Below are 14,433 nucleotides of genomic sequence, written 5' to 3' on the forward strand. Positions count from 1 at the left end.
GCCAAAGTATTGGAGTTTCAGCTTCAACATCAATCCTTCCAATGAATATTCAGGACTGATTTCCTTTAGGATCGACTGGTTGGATCTCCTTGCAGTCCAAGGGACTCTTAATAGTCTTCTCCAATACCACAGTTCAAAAGCATCAATTCTTCAGTGCTCAGCTGTCTTTATGGTCCAACTATCACATCCATACATGACTACTGAAAAACCATAGGGACATGGCAATCATATAGAAATGGGAAAATGTCTGGCTTTTGACAAAAACATCCCATAAAGGTGCACTTACGTAAGTGACTGCTATTTGGTTAATTTCTTATCTCCTCTGCCCACCACTCTAGTAGGGGATGGGAAAAAACTGAGTCACCTCTGAACATTAACATCCCACCCACCCCCAAATAAAATAAATGTTTGGCATCTGGATTGAAGTTTCTTTTGCCTTTGCAGGAAAAAGGAGGTGGAATTAGTGAGGATGTAGGTGTTGTAGTCGGAGAAGGCAATGGCAACCCACTCCAGTACTCTTGCCTGGAAAATCCCATGGATGGAGGAGCCTGGTAGGCTGCAGTCCATGGGGTCTCTAAGAGTCAGACACAACTGAGCGACTTCACTTTCACTTTTCACTTTCATGCATTGGAGAGGGAAATGGCAACCTACTCCAGTGTTCTTGCCTGGAGAATCCCAGGGACAGGGGGGCCTGGTGGGCTGCCATCTATGGGGTCGCACAGAGTTGGAGACGACTGAGGCGACTTAGCAGCAGGTGTTGTAGTTACATAGCTACTGTAGCCTTCATACCTTAAAAAAGAAAATCACCTTATTCTGCTGGTGTTAAAATGTCTCAGAAAACTGACAGGTTTAAGAACATTAAGCCTCTTGGAATAGTTTTCAGATATTTCTAACACCGAATGCTGGGGAAAGGAGAGGGAAAGAGAGAGAGTGTGGGAGAGAGAGACACAAGAACCACAAGACAGAAAATTCATTATCAGAGGCAGGGAAACTGCAAAGTCATCCTGAATGTCATTTAATACTAGATTCCACAATCCCCTGGATTACTGTGTGGTTTAGCATTTGGGCAGCCATAATACAGCTGCCCTGAGTTTAGAGTATAAAGGAGTAAAATTTAATGACAATTACATTACATAGAATTATGAACACATGAACTGACCCAGTGGCATGCCAAGTGAGCTGTTCACCCTGGGTACAGACTATATGAGGCTCATTGTAGAGAATTTAAGAATAATATAAAACTGCCAGTGATAAAATTCTCCTACCCACAAAAATCTCTCATTGATGTAAATTCTAGACTATTGCTGCAGCTCCTTTTGAGTTTTTAAAAGTGTCTTTACTGTGATATAATCCACCTACTGTAAAATTCACCTGTTTATACAATTAAATAATTTTTAGTATATTCACAGAGTTGTTCAGCCATCACCACAGTCTGAGTTTGAAACATTTTCATCACCTGTTGGGTTTTAGTAATAAATATGTAAGCTTCAAATTAGCATATCTTTATTACTAATCCTTAATAGCTGTGCATAGTACATAGAGGTTAATCTGGAGAATTCCAAATATACTGTTGACTTCTGACCCAGTAGAATTTAGCTACATCCATTCATTTGAAAATAAGTTCATAACAATCAAGAATTGTTAGGTCTCTGGGCAGTTTTTGCCTCCAACCCATGTAATTTATATATTCTTAACATTTTAACTGCAGATTCAAAATAAGCAACAATAGATGTAAGTTTTTTTTGTTGTTGTCTTTTTTCTGGTGTGAAAATTTTAGATAAGGTTAATCAGATATGAAAATACTTGCAAACAGTGAGAGCCAGACTTGAATATCTGACGAAATACCACGCCTTGAAATTGCTCCCTGAAGAGCTATGAATAGAAATTGAGGAGTAAGCTATACAACAACCAAATGTAAGGAAATGGTACATTTACATTAAGAAGAAGAAGAAGAAGAAGAAAAGCTCAAAGAATGCCAAAAGGAACAATGAAAGATTCTGGTCTTACATTGCTAAGAGAAATCAAAAGTCAATGTTTGAATCCCAAGCCCTGAAGACCCATTTTAAAGCAATGAATAAAAATAAATGCCAATATTTACTATTATTCATTCATTTTTTTCAGATTTTGTTATGAGATATAAAACGTTGGACGTGTTTCCTAAATTATCGAGAAAGTAATCTCTGATAGAGAAAACATTTTAATAGAAAATGTTTGATTGTGGGGACATTTGAAAGCCTCTACAATCATTTGTGAAGACAAAGACATGAAGCATATTGCAATTTCTGGAATTTCTTGTTAAATCCTATTTTTATAACTCTGCCAAATTTATCCTTATGTTTAAGCCTTTCCCTAACTCTTTGTATGTCTGTTTTTTTGTGTGAAAGAAACTTGTCCAAGTTAAAATTATTAAAACATGTTGTTTGCTCTGAACACGGTTCTCTGATCCTGGTCAGCAGAGCTCAAGCAGTCATGGCCAACTACATCGTGCTCTACACCGGCGCCAAGATGCCCATCTTGGGGCTGGGCACCTGGAAGTCCCCTCCAGGCAAAGTGACGGAGGCTGTGAAGGTGGCGATTGACTTTGGGTACCGTCACATTGACTGTGCCCACGTGTACCAGAACGAGAACGAGGTGGGTTTGGCCCTCCAGGCAAAGCTGCAGGAGAAGGTGGTGAAGCGTGAGAACCTCTTCATCGTCAGCAAGCTGTGGTGCACGTATCACGACAAGGACCTGGTGAAAGGTGCCTGCCAGAAGACGCTCAGCGACCTGAAGCTGGACTACCTGGACCTCTACCTCATCCACTGGCCCATGGGCTTCAAGCCTGGGAAAGACTTCTTCCCATTGGATGAGGATGGCAACGTGATTCCCAGTGAGAAAGATTTCGTGGATACCTGGACGGCCATGGAAGAGCTGGTGGATGAAGGGCTGGTGAAAGCTATTGGAGTCTCCAACTTCAACCATCTCCAAGTGGAGAAGATCTTAAACAAACCTGGCTTAAAATACAAGCCGGCGGTTAACCAGATCGAGTGCCACCCATACCTCACTCAGAAGTTAATCCAGTACTGCAACTCCAAAGGCATTGTGGTGACTGCCTATAGTCCCCTCGGCTCTCCCGACAGGCCCTGGGCCAAGCCCGAGGACCCTTCCATACTGGAGGACCCCAGGATCAAAGTGATTGCAGACAAGCACTATAAAACCACAGCCCAGGTGCTGATCCGATTCCCCATACAGAGGAACCTGATCGTGATCCCCAAGTCAGTGACGCCTGAACGCATTGCTGAGAACTTCCAGGTCTTTGACTTTGAACTGGACAAGGAGGATATGAACACCTTGCTCAGCTACAACAGGAACTGGAGGGCCTGTGCCTTGGTGAGCTGTGCCTCCCACAGGGATTACCCCTTTCACGAGGAGTTCTGAAGGCGTTTTGAAGCTGTGGGTGCCTGCCCTTGCCCAGGTGACCTGCCGTCTCCCACCCCACTTTTCTTGTGTGTAGCGTAATTTGGCCCGTGTCCCTCAGTGGTCGGTCAGCGACTTCTAGACAAACCCGTGAGGGCTCGGCCAGCTTGGTGTCGGGTCCAAAGAGCAGAATCAGTAGATTAGTAGAAGTCTCTTCAGTTTTCCTTTGCCCTTCTAGTCTGGGGATCTGGGGAACATGCAACCCAAATACTCTTTTCTAAATTGAATTCACAAAATCAGAATAGTGCCTCTAACAGTGGGGTTTTGATTGCTTGGAACTGTAATCCTTTCAGCTAGGCTTTTCTTTGCCTCAAATAAAAAGTGCTCTTATGAGTTAAAAAAAAAAAACAAAAAAAAACATGTTGTTTTCTCTAAAGATAGATCGACAAATCTATTGAATGTGAAGATGTGAATAAGGTCTGCTTTGATGAAGTCACTGACAAATTTCTCTAAGTCAACACCCCCAAAACTGAAAATGTAATGTTAATTATTTCCGTCACAGACAAATATGTACATATTTTTCTTTTCTTTCAAGAAATACATGAATGTAATTTTAAAACAATGCTTATTTTTCCTTTATTTTACTGAAATATTTTAATGTTAGTTTTTACCAGCATGCTTTTATATATATAAAGCTAAATAAAACAAAAATTTCTCCATCTCTATTTCTTTTCTGGCCACTATTATTACTTATTCCCTTTTACAATCTTACTGGGGTTTCCTGAGTAACACTAGTTGTAAAGAATCCACTTGCCAAAGCAGGAGATGTAAGAAACTCAGGCGGGTTCGATCCCTGGGTTGGTAAGATCCCCTGGAATAGAACATTGCAACCCACTTCAGTAGTCTTGCCTGAAAAATTTCATGGGCAGAGGAGCCTGGCAGGTTACTGTCCATGGGGCCACAAAGAGTCTGACATGACTGAGGGACTGAGCACACATACACAACACAATATTGCTGAAGCTAATTTTTTCTTGTAGAATAGAACGTGTTTAAAAGCAACAACAATAAAATAATCTGCTCTGTCAGGTAAGCAAGCTATTTGATCACTACATTGATCATCTTTGAAAATTACTTTTACATTTGGTTTCTTTTTTTTTTTTCAAACCTATGTTATCATAAATAAAGATAAACTAAGCTGGGAAATTCCTGGCAGTCCAGTGGTTTGGACTCTGTATTTTCACTGCCCTGTGGGGTTGGGTGGGGGGGATGGGAGTGGTGGGGAGATAACATTAATCACTTCCTGAGAGGACATCTGGTACTTACATGTGTGAGATGCTAAGACAGTTTCTCCTGTGCTTAAATCAATCATCCCAACTCAGTGGGGTAGGTCTTACTGTTTTCAATTTACAGATGAGGTTTAGAGAGGTTTAGCAAAGTAAACCCGAGAAGGCAATGGCACCCCACTCCAGTACTCTTGCCTGGAAAATCCCATGGATGGAGGAGCCTGGAAGGCTGCAGTCCATGGAGTCGCTGAGGGTAGGACACGACTGAGCGACTTCACTTCCACTTTTCACTTTCATGCATTGGAGAAGGAAGTGGCAACCCACTCCAATGTTCTTGCCTGGAGAATCCCAGGGACGGGGGAGCCTGGTGGGCTGCCGTCTATGGGGTCGCACAGAGTCGGACACAACTGAAGTGACTTAGCAGCAGCAGCAGCAGCAAAGTAAACAAGGTTACATAGTAACGTGCTTTCTAACCAGTGGATTTGAATCCAGGTCTACTTGGATGAGAGGACTTGTGTTGTTGGTGTTTACAGACTAACTGGGAATCAGAACCCATAATTGAAGACTAAAAAGATAAAATAATATAAATAGTACATGCCAAGTGCCTGACCAACAACTTTACTGAGTCAAAAAATGGAGCCATTAAAAAAAAAAAGGAACCATCACTAGGAGCTCTCGCAATTGAGAAGGTTTCATGGGGAGAAGATGGAGCAGGGCCTGGAGGGAATATTTATATACAGAACTATAAAAGAAAGAGGAATCTGCATAAATATACACATACAAAATATACATTTTCACAGAAAAGATAGCTATGGATAAAGCACATGCATATTCTTTTGCACCTTTTTAAAAATTTAGTATCAGCACATAAAGGTCTGCCTTAATTTTCTTTAATATTTATTCATTTATTTTTGGCTATGTCCAGTCTTAGCTGCAGCACATGGGATCTTGCCTTGTGGCACGTGGGCTTAGTGGCCCCTTGACATGTAGAATCTTAGTTTCCCAACCAGGGGTTGAACCTGTGTCTCCTGCAGTGGAAGGTGAATTCTTAACCACTGGACAGCAGGGAAGTCCTGAATTTTTTATTTTTAAAAATGGTGAAAAAATTTCCTTCATAGAGGTTGGCATTAATAGTTTTTAACTTACCTAGAACCAAATTATTTTCTTATAGAAACAAAAGATTGATCCAGGCTTTCCTGGTGGCTCAGTGATGAAGAATCCACCTGCCAATGCAGGAGACATGGGTTCGATCCCTGGTTCAGGTACATTCCACATGCCGCAGAGCAACTAAACCTGTGTGCCATAGCTGTTGAGCCTGCACTCTAGAGCACGGGAGCCACAAATACTGAAGTCCACGCACCCTAAAGCCTGTATTGGGAAACAAGAGAAGCCACCATAGTTAGAAGCCAGAGCACCAAAACAAACAGTAGCTCCCCCTCTCCACATCTAGAGGAAAGCTCTTGCAGAAACTAAGAACAGTCAGCCGGGGCGGGCGGAGGTGGCGGGGCGGGGCAGGGGAGTGGAGATGGGGGTGAGAAAGATTGATCCATTAATGTTTGTACTGTCTTCTGGGTCCACTAAAGCAGCCTACCATGAAAGTGCAGTCAATTCATTTCAGTCCATATTTCTGGAGCCTGTGCTACATGCAAAGCATAACTTAAAATAATGAGCAAAGAGAAAAAAAAAGACTGAGGGGGAGAAATGGGAACATATTGTAAGTACTAAGAGAAGAAAAAAAAATCCTTCACCAAAACACCCACTTTCACACAGGTGTAAAGTACAGAGAAATCTTGAAAGAAGAGCCCTTTCATGTTTTTTTCTAAGGCCCCTCTCACAGCCTTGAGAAGTCTAGGACAGGCAAGGTAGGGGGCTTGGCTGTCCCAGTCTTCAGACAGGCAGGAAACTCTGGCAACAGAGGTCAGGCTTGAGTAAGTACACTGAGAAAATGGATACCATCAAGGTGCTCAGCTAAGAAAAAGTCTGGGTGCTTGGTAGTGGAGAGGAGGGAGAAGCGTTAGAAAGGGAACCAGTGGTGAAGATGGATTGGGCCTTTTGAGAGGCAGAGAGGAAAGAGATTATATAGGAAAAGGTAAGGGGAAAGGGTTTGTTGAAAATAGGTTTATTATAATCTCTTTCCTTCCATTATCTCTTGAGTTTTTTTCTGTTTAAAGCTGCTTCAGTACCAACCTAGACTCAAAACCACTGTTTTCCTTCCAGTGAGACACAAGCCAAAGCATCTGGTGGCTTCATCTTCCTCTTCTTGCCTCTTTCCTTCTCTGTACCAAATGGTTGGTGTAAAACCAGGCAGATGGTTACCTCCTTTGTAAATGGGATCTTATCCCTGAACTCCTTACCCACTGCGACAGACAGGATATGTAATGTAGGGTCAATCATTTATCTGAATGCAGACAGGATTTGCTTTGCTGAAAAACTCTGAGCTCTTTCTACTTCCAATTCCTTCACCAAGTCCTCCAGAAAAGATCCCCTCATATATCAACCTCAAGAAGAAAATACAGATAAGATGCTAGTGGGAACTAGAAGTTCAGTAAATTTATAAAGTCATAGACTGGAAGTTTGGAAAGAATGTTAAAGGGTCACTTGGTCCCATCATTCAACAAGTATGGGAATTTCCAGACCAGTGCTCTCTAATGACAAGAAACTCTAGTAAGTTTGGGAACAGACAGCTCTGGGGATAGTTTCATCATTAACATTTCTCTTTACAATAAGTCTAAACTTGATTTCCTTGTACTATTCACCTTGTAATATCTATAGTCATGAAATACATTTAACTTATCTCTCCTTTGAATGCTTATAGTACTTACTGTCTATGTAATTTCTGTAGGACTTATAATTTATATTGAGATATTTAATATGACAATTTATCAGGGAACACCTATTGCTGCTCTATAATGTAGCAGGCATTTGCTTACATCCTGTTATTATTTCAATGACTAAAACAGGTTCATATCCTTGAATCTGGAAGTATGTAAGACCATAAACAGATAATAATAATTGTTAAGTGCTATTTCTACTAGAGGTTTGAAGAAAATACTATGGAACAACAAAGGAGGGAATAATAGAACAGATGGATGGGGTACCATGAAAAAACACTTACTTCATCATTAAATAAATATTTGATCTAGGTTTTGAAGGTTTCATTTGGCAGGTGAAGGAATGGGGAAGTGATTTTAGGAGATGTTGGTTTCAGAGATTTCTTTTGGGGTTATAGAAAGGCAAATTAGAGCTTGGAGACCTGCAATTCCTTGCTCCTTGTGGTGGACAGACTTTAAAGATGGCCTGCACTGATGCTTGCCTTCTGGTATTGATGCAATTGTGTAATCCCTTCCATTTTATTGTGGGTGGGGCCTGTATTTTCCTTCTAACCAACAGAACATTGCAAAGGTGACAGTCTGTCACTTCTGAAATTTTACTATACAAGGAATAATGCCCATCTCAATAGCATTGATGATACAAAGGCTGTGTTGGGGAGGCTTACATGGTAAAGAACTAAGGGTGGCCTTTGGCCAGCAACCAGCCAAAACTGAAGATGGCATCTGCTGATAGTAAGAAACTGATGATCTCAAAACAACTGGCCACACAGAACTGATCTCTGCTAACAATCACCTGAGTTTAAAACAGGTCCTTGCCCAGTCAGACCCTGAGATGAAATGAAAGACTGGCCAACACTTTGATCTTGGCCTCGTGGGGCCCTGAAATAAGGAGTCATGACCCACAAAAGCTGTGAGATAATAAATGTGTGTTGTTTTAAGCTGCTAAATTTCTGATAATACTGTTATGTGCTGCGTGACAGTATTGCTATAGATAAGTGATACCTCGATGCATTTTCTCTTCCTGTTCCGTTTCTTCTTCATTATCTTCCTTTGTTTTAAAGCATCTCCTTTCTTCACTCTTTCTTTCTTTCAAAGAGATGAACTAAGCTGACTTTTCTGCCAGTCAGTCTGAGTGTTCTCTCTCCTGTTTATTTATTTGGTTACACTGGGTCTTCGTTACTGTGTGTGGGCTTTCTCTAGTTGCGATGAGTGGGGGCTACTCTTTGCTGTAGTTCACAAGCTTCTCATACAGTGGCTTCTCTTGTTGCAGAGCACAGGCTCTAGGTGCATGGATTTCAGTAGTTGCAGCACGTTGGTTTAGTTGCTCAGCAGTATGTAGAGTCTTTCTTTCTGGACCAGGGATCAAACTTGTGTCCTCTGCATTGGCAAGCAGATTCTTATCCATCTGGGGGAACTCCTCTCTCTTCTTTAAATACAGCATGTAATAACTTTAGCATTCATCTTTATCTAGGAGTGAGTGAAAAGTGGAACTGTGCCATTGGGTTTGTGGAGACAGAAAGATTTGGGTTTGAATCCTGATCCATCCACATAACACATATGAACTGAGGCAAATTATTCAACCTCTCTGTGCTTCACTTAAAGTAAAATGGGCATAAAATTATTGAACCAGGGTGGAAGATGTAAATTTTAGGAATTTCCCTGTAGTCAAGCTGCTTCTTCTATGGGCATCTCTAAATATTATGCATTCAGTTGAGCAGCAGAAGCACTAGTAGCTAACACTTCTCCCTAGCAACACCAAGTAGCATTAACTGCTGCTGCTGCTGCTAAGTCGCTTCAGTCGTGTCCGACTCTGTGCGACCCCATAGATGGCAGCTCACCAGGCTCCCCTGTCCATGGGATTCTCCAGGCAAGAACACTGGAGTGGGTTGCTATTTCCTTCTCCAATGCATGAAAGTGAAAAGTGAAAGTGAAGTCGCTCAGTTGTGTCCGACTCTTAGCGACCCCATGGACTGCAGCCCACCAGATTCCTCCATCCATGGGATTTTCCAGGCAAGAGTACTGGAGTGGGGTGCCATTGCCTTCTCCAAGCGTTAACTAGTGTCCAATATAAAACAGGTCCTGATTGTACAGGAGTCCTTCACTCTTATATCATCTGGGAAAAATACCATTAGATATTAAATTTTAAGTCCTGATTAGTTCTTCTAAGAAAATGTACTTATTCATCTGGTGATGAGAAAGACTTTGCATATTTCATTTAATCTATTGAAATAATGGGAGATGTCAATTTTGCTTTTATTTTACCTTTATAATGATTTAAACAGAGACAACTCCATTTTAGCAGGCTCTGATGGAACACACACCATTCACTTAAAGAGTATTCCTAGTGTCTATTTTGGGCAAAATGCATTTTACAAAATTCACCTATCCTAGAAATGAGAAAATATTTTATAGAGGAAAGTAGTCAAATAAATTAGGAAAAAAGAAACCATTCCTTATATTGTTTAAAAAGAGAAGAGAAGACAGAAGAGAAGTGACAGTATTCCTACTCCCAACAGACACAGGAGATGAAAGGACACTTTAAAAACCAGGTGTTCAGAATGTCCTGGTCTCTACCATAGGGCTTGGCAGTCTCTGCATTTATAGCTTCTGCCTAGTGGAGAGAAACTGAGGAATAAAAGGAGGAAAATAAGGCAGAAATGAGAGGACAGGAAGGAAAAGGACTGGGAGGAGAACAACTTTTTTTTAGAAACTCCACCCTCCTTTTTTAACTCAATCACTCTCAAGGGCTACAGAAAATAATCCAAGGCCTTCAGGAAACAAGATGAAGCTCATATGCTGGGCATTTCTCAAAAAGAAGTCTTAATCTCACCAGGGTCTTAGTCTCATCAACATTATCTTGAGAAGACAGGCTCGGTGGCAGTAAGTGTACGGAGAAACATTAAGTGCTAGCTACTACTATATGGGAAGTAGAAAAGGGAAAGGTGCACTGGGATGACCCAGAGGGATGGTATGGGGAGGGAGGAGCGGGGAGGGTTCAGGATGGGGAACACATGTATACCTGTGGCGGATCCATTTCGATATTTGGAAAAACTAATACAATATTGTAAAGTTTAAAAATAAAATAAAATTAAAAAAAATAAAACAAAACAAAAATTAAAAAACAAACAAAATAAAATGTTTTGGATTACAATCTTAAAAAAAAAAAAAAGAAAAGGGAAAGGAACAGAGAAGTTTATCCTATAGGAGAGGCTATAACAGTGTTTGAGAAAGGATGCAAAAGCTAAAGTAGAGATAGTAGAAACTTTCTTCTGGTCACTCATCCCTTTGGACTATAACAGTTGGAACAGGACTGTGGAGGCTCTTTCATTGTTGGGTTACAGGGAAGTAGGTAGAAGAGGAGTCTGGGAGAAGATACATGAAAGCTGGGGCAGCATTTAGGGGTCATCTCTGGGCAGTAGCCATTTGCCATCTGGTTCAGAGGAACTTCAATAATTTCACATCTTGAATGCCCATCCTGGTGCTTCCTGGCCTGAGCATCAGCCCTGCCAGGGTCCCTGCCCAGGAGCCCCTCAGGTTCTTAACTATATTTCCCTGAAATCAGTGAGGCTAATAGCTCAGCCATTGGGCCAAATGCCCCTATTCCATTTTCTTTTCTAGTTTTCAGTGCCCTGGAATGAAGTACTGAAGTATCATTACTTTTCCTTCCAAACAACAATACCATCACCACACAGGTTTTAAAGGAAGTTTACTCTATGATAAATCTTCATCCATAGTTTGCTTATCCCATATAAACATTTCACAAGGATCTTCCCAAAGTTACAAACTCCAGAAGCAAAGATATACCATATATAAGAAAGAAAGGGATTTCCCTGGTGGTCAGGGACTAACATATCATGCTTCCAATTGCAGGAAGCTCAGATTCCATTCCTGGTCAGGGATCTAGATCTCACCTGTAGCAACTAAAAGATCCCACATCCTGCAACTAAGACCCAGCTTAGCCAACTAAATATATTTTTTTAAAGTATCAAATTAAAAAAAATAAAAAGGAGTGTTTCTTTGGTGCACAGACACAGCATAGAACTCATCCAACTCCACGGAATAGAATTCCTCTACCACCTACCAAAGGTTCCCCAAAGTCCTCCATTTGAAACCCTCTGTCAATACGTATGGGCTTCCCTGGTGGCTCAGATAGTCTCCTGCAATGCAGGAGACTTGGGTTCAATTCCTGGGCCAGGAAGATCCCCTGGAGAAAGGAATGGCTCCCCAATCCAGTATTCTGGCCTAAAGAATTCCATGGACAGAGGAACCTGGTGGGCTACAGTTCATAGGGTTGGTTGCAAAATGTCGGACACAAATGAGTGACTAACACACACATCACTATGTATAAGTTGCATGTCCTGATTCCAGTATTGTCACTGGACTTGGTGCTATCCTGCTGTTACCTTTAATGCCCAGAGGAGAGCTGCATCCAATGGGGACTTGTCACATGCAATGAGCCCTGCTTCCTCTACTTTCTCCAGACGTCCCAAAAGGAACCATCCACATCCAGGATCTTACAGCCCTTTAGTGACATTGTGTTCCCTCCAGCCCTCAGTGTTCTGTGTGCGGCCCCCAGAGAGCCTGATGTATCCCTGCCTGTCTTGTCCAGAGTGCTCAGATATGGTCTCAGCTCCCACCTCTAGGAACACTCTGCAAGACTAATCTCTCCTTATTGTCCAAAACCCTCTCTCCCTTGGCATACTCTACCTTCTTCCTTCTCTTTCTTGCTTTGGTTCTTTTAAATCCCTTTGCTACTCCCTCATTCCTGGGGTTTAAATTGTTCTTATTGCTTGGGTTATAAGATGGGGCCAGGGATTTTCAGATTCTAAAGGTAGGACAGGTGGTGCTAGTAGTAAAGAACCTGCCTGCCAATGCAGGAGACATAAAAGACGTGGGTTCGATCCCTGGGTCAGGAAGATCTCCTAGAGGAGGGCATGGCAACCCACTCCAGTATTCTTGCCCAGAGAATTCCATGGACAGCAGAGCCCGGCAGACTATAGTGCATGGGGTTGCAAAGAGTCAGACATGACTGAAGAGACTGAGCACACAAAGGTAGGACAAGCAACAAGGAAGAGGCACTTTCTGGATGGAGTACCTAAAAAAAAAGCCAGCCTTTCACACTGTTAAAATTAGCCTCCTGTCAACATAGCTCCAATAGGCTGAAAGGATGTTTGTCTCCTTCTTGGCCTTGAGTTGCATTACCAAGGTTCATGTCTGTTTTCACAGGCTTAGTACATATCACGAGTCATAAAAGAAATGTGAGGAAAAAAACTTGCCCACCCATGCCCTATACCACCGTGTCTCCTAGAATTTTAAAGAAACTATTTTCAGTTTTTATTTACAGAACTTCACTCCCTCTCTCTCTCCTCCTCTCCTCTCTGCCAGAAAACTCTGGGCATAAGCCCATGGGGAGAGTAGAGACTTGGCTCAATGAAAAAAGTGAGTAGAAACATGATGTGTTACTTAAAATCCCAACTTCCCAGTGATGACTAAGGCTTTGGTACTAGATTAAAAGCTTGTCTGCTTCTCTCTTTAAATTACAACATATTTTAAGCATACAGAAATGCCAGTTATATAAAAGACCCCAGTCAATTCCTACTACTCAGATATAATGAATCTTTATATTCTGTGATGTTTAATATTACAGATAAAGACATTTCATTCCCCTAGTTCTTTCTGGAGAGGTAGCTCCTCTTTTGAAGTTTTGGTGATCTTGGTGTATGCTTTTATAATTTTATCACATTTCTGAACACATAGCTATGTATAATATTGGTTATATAATGTTAGATATACAATACATATGTATATGGATGTTAAAATATTAGCCATATTGGTTAATGATTTAATCATTATAATCAGATAAATATTATTCACAGCAGAGCCACACACATATATTTTTCTCATCCTGTATCATATTTACTTGTCCTAGAATTTATCATGCATCTACTAACTCCAAAATGACTTATCTGTTATTGGTTTGGCCTGGTGATCACTGGCTATTGGTTCATATTTAAAAGAAGGCACTAAATGTATTCAGAAGCCTCTGAATGTATCAACAGGGTTTGCTGACCCATGAGGATTACTTTAAGGTTATCTATTTAAATTACAGTTGTCAGTGTTTTCTCTCAACTATTCTGAGTTGGGGTGACGCTATGAACCAGATGTTTGTGTCCACCCCACCTTTAAGTTTATATGTTGAAACCCTAATGTATTTGGAGGTAAGTCCTTTGGAAGGTAATTCATTCATGGATATGGAGATCCTATAATGGTATTAGTGTCCTTGTAAGAAGAACGAGAGGGTTAGTCCTCTCTCGGCTCTCTACCATGTGTAGATACAACAAGGACATGTTCATCTGTAAACCAGGAAGTGGGTTCTCACCAGTCGGTCACCAGATCTTCTGAGCACCTTGATCTTGATCTTAGCCTCCAGAACTGCGGAAAATAAATGATTGCTATGTAAGCCACCCAGTTTATGATTATTCATGTTACAGCATCCCAAACTGAATAAGAGTGGAAGGAGAAGTGTAAAGGAGTTATAAGCAACTCGTCAGAAAAAGGAGCTGCAGGTTTTCACATTTAATAACAGATATCAATTTAACTCTTCTGTTTTCAACCCAGTCTCCTGCTAAGTTTAGGGCCTGGAATCCAGTGTCTACTCATGACAACCTTTTCTCAGAATAAAGTTATCTTTCAGAGAATGGAGGCATGGAAGGGACAGACCTGCCCATACGAGCCTCACAGGAAATTTGATGAGGGGTGTATACAGCTTCCTAGTCAGATGTTGAATATACTCTCTTGTTTTTAGTGCCATACCCCTTCCCCCATGTTCACAGTTATTCCAATTCCTGAATCTCTGTAGAATTCTATTTTCTTATCAACATTTTTACTATGAGATTAAAAAACAATTTTTTTAATACAAAAAG

The 14,433-nt window shown here is 41.2% G+C and overlaps 1 pseudogene across 1 annotated transcript; it reads left to right on the forward strand.

The window, feature by feature from the left end:
- Window positions 1-2,436: 2,436 nt before the first annotated feature.
- On the forward strand, window positions 2,437-3,745 carry LOC147343942 (aldo-keto reductase family 1 member B1 pseudogene; annotated as a pseudogene). Its single transcript, XR_015155409.1, has one exon. The product of XR_015155409.1 is annotated as an aldo-keto reductase family 1 member B1 pseudogene (transcript).
- Window positions 3,746-14,433: the final 10,688 nt, after the last annotated feature.

Source organism: Bos grunniens, chromosome 26, assembly GCF_055505025.1.
Source record: "Bos grunniens cultivar Pamir isolate PY7600 chromosome 26, Bosgru_T2T1.0, whole genome shotgun sequence".
NCBI classification, from domain to species: Eukaryota; Metazoa; Chordata; class Mammalia; order Artiodactyla; family Bovidae; genus Bos; species Bos grunniens.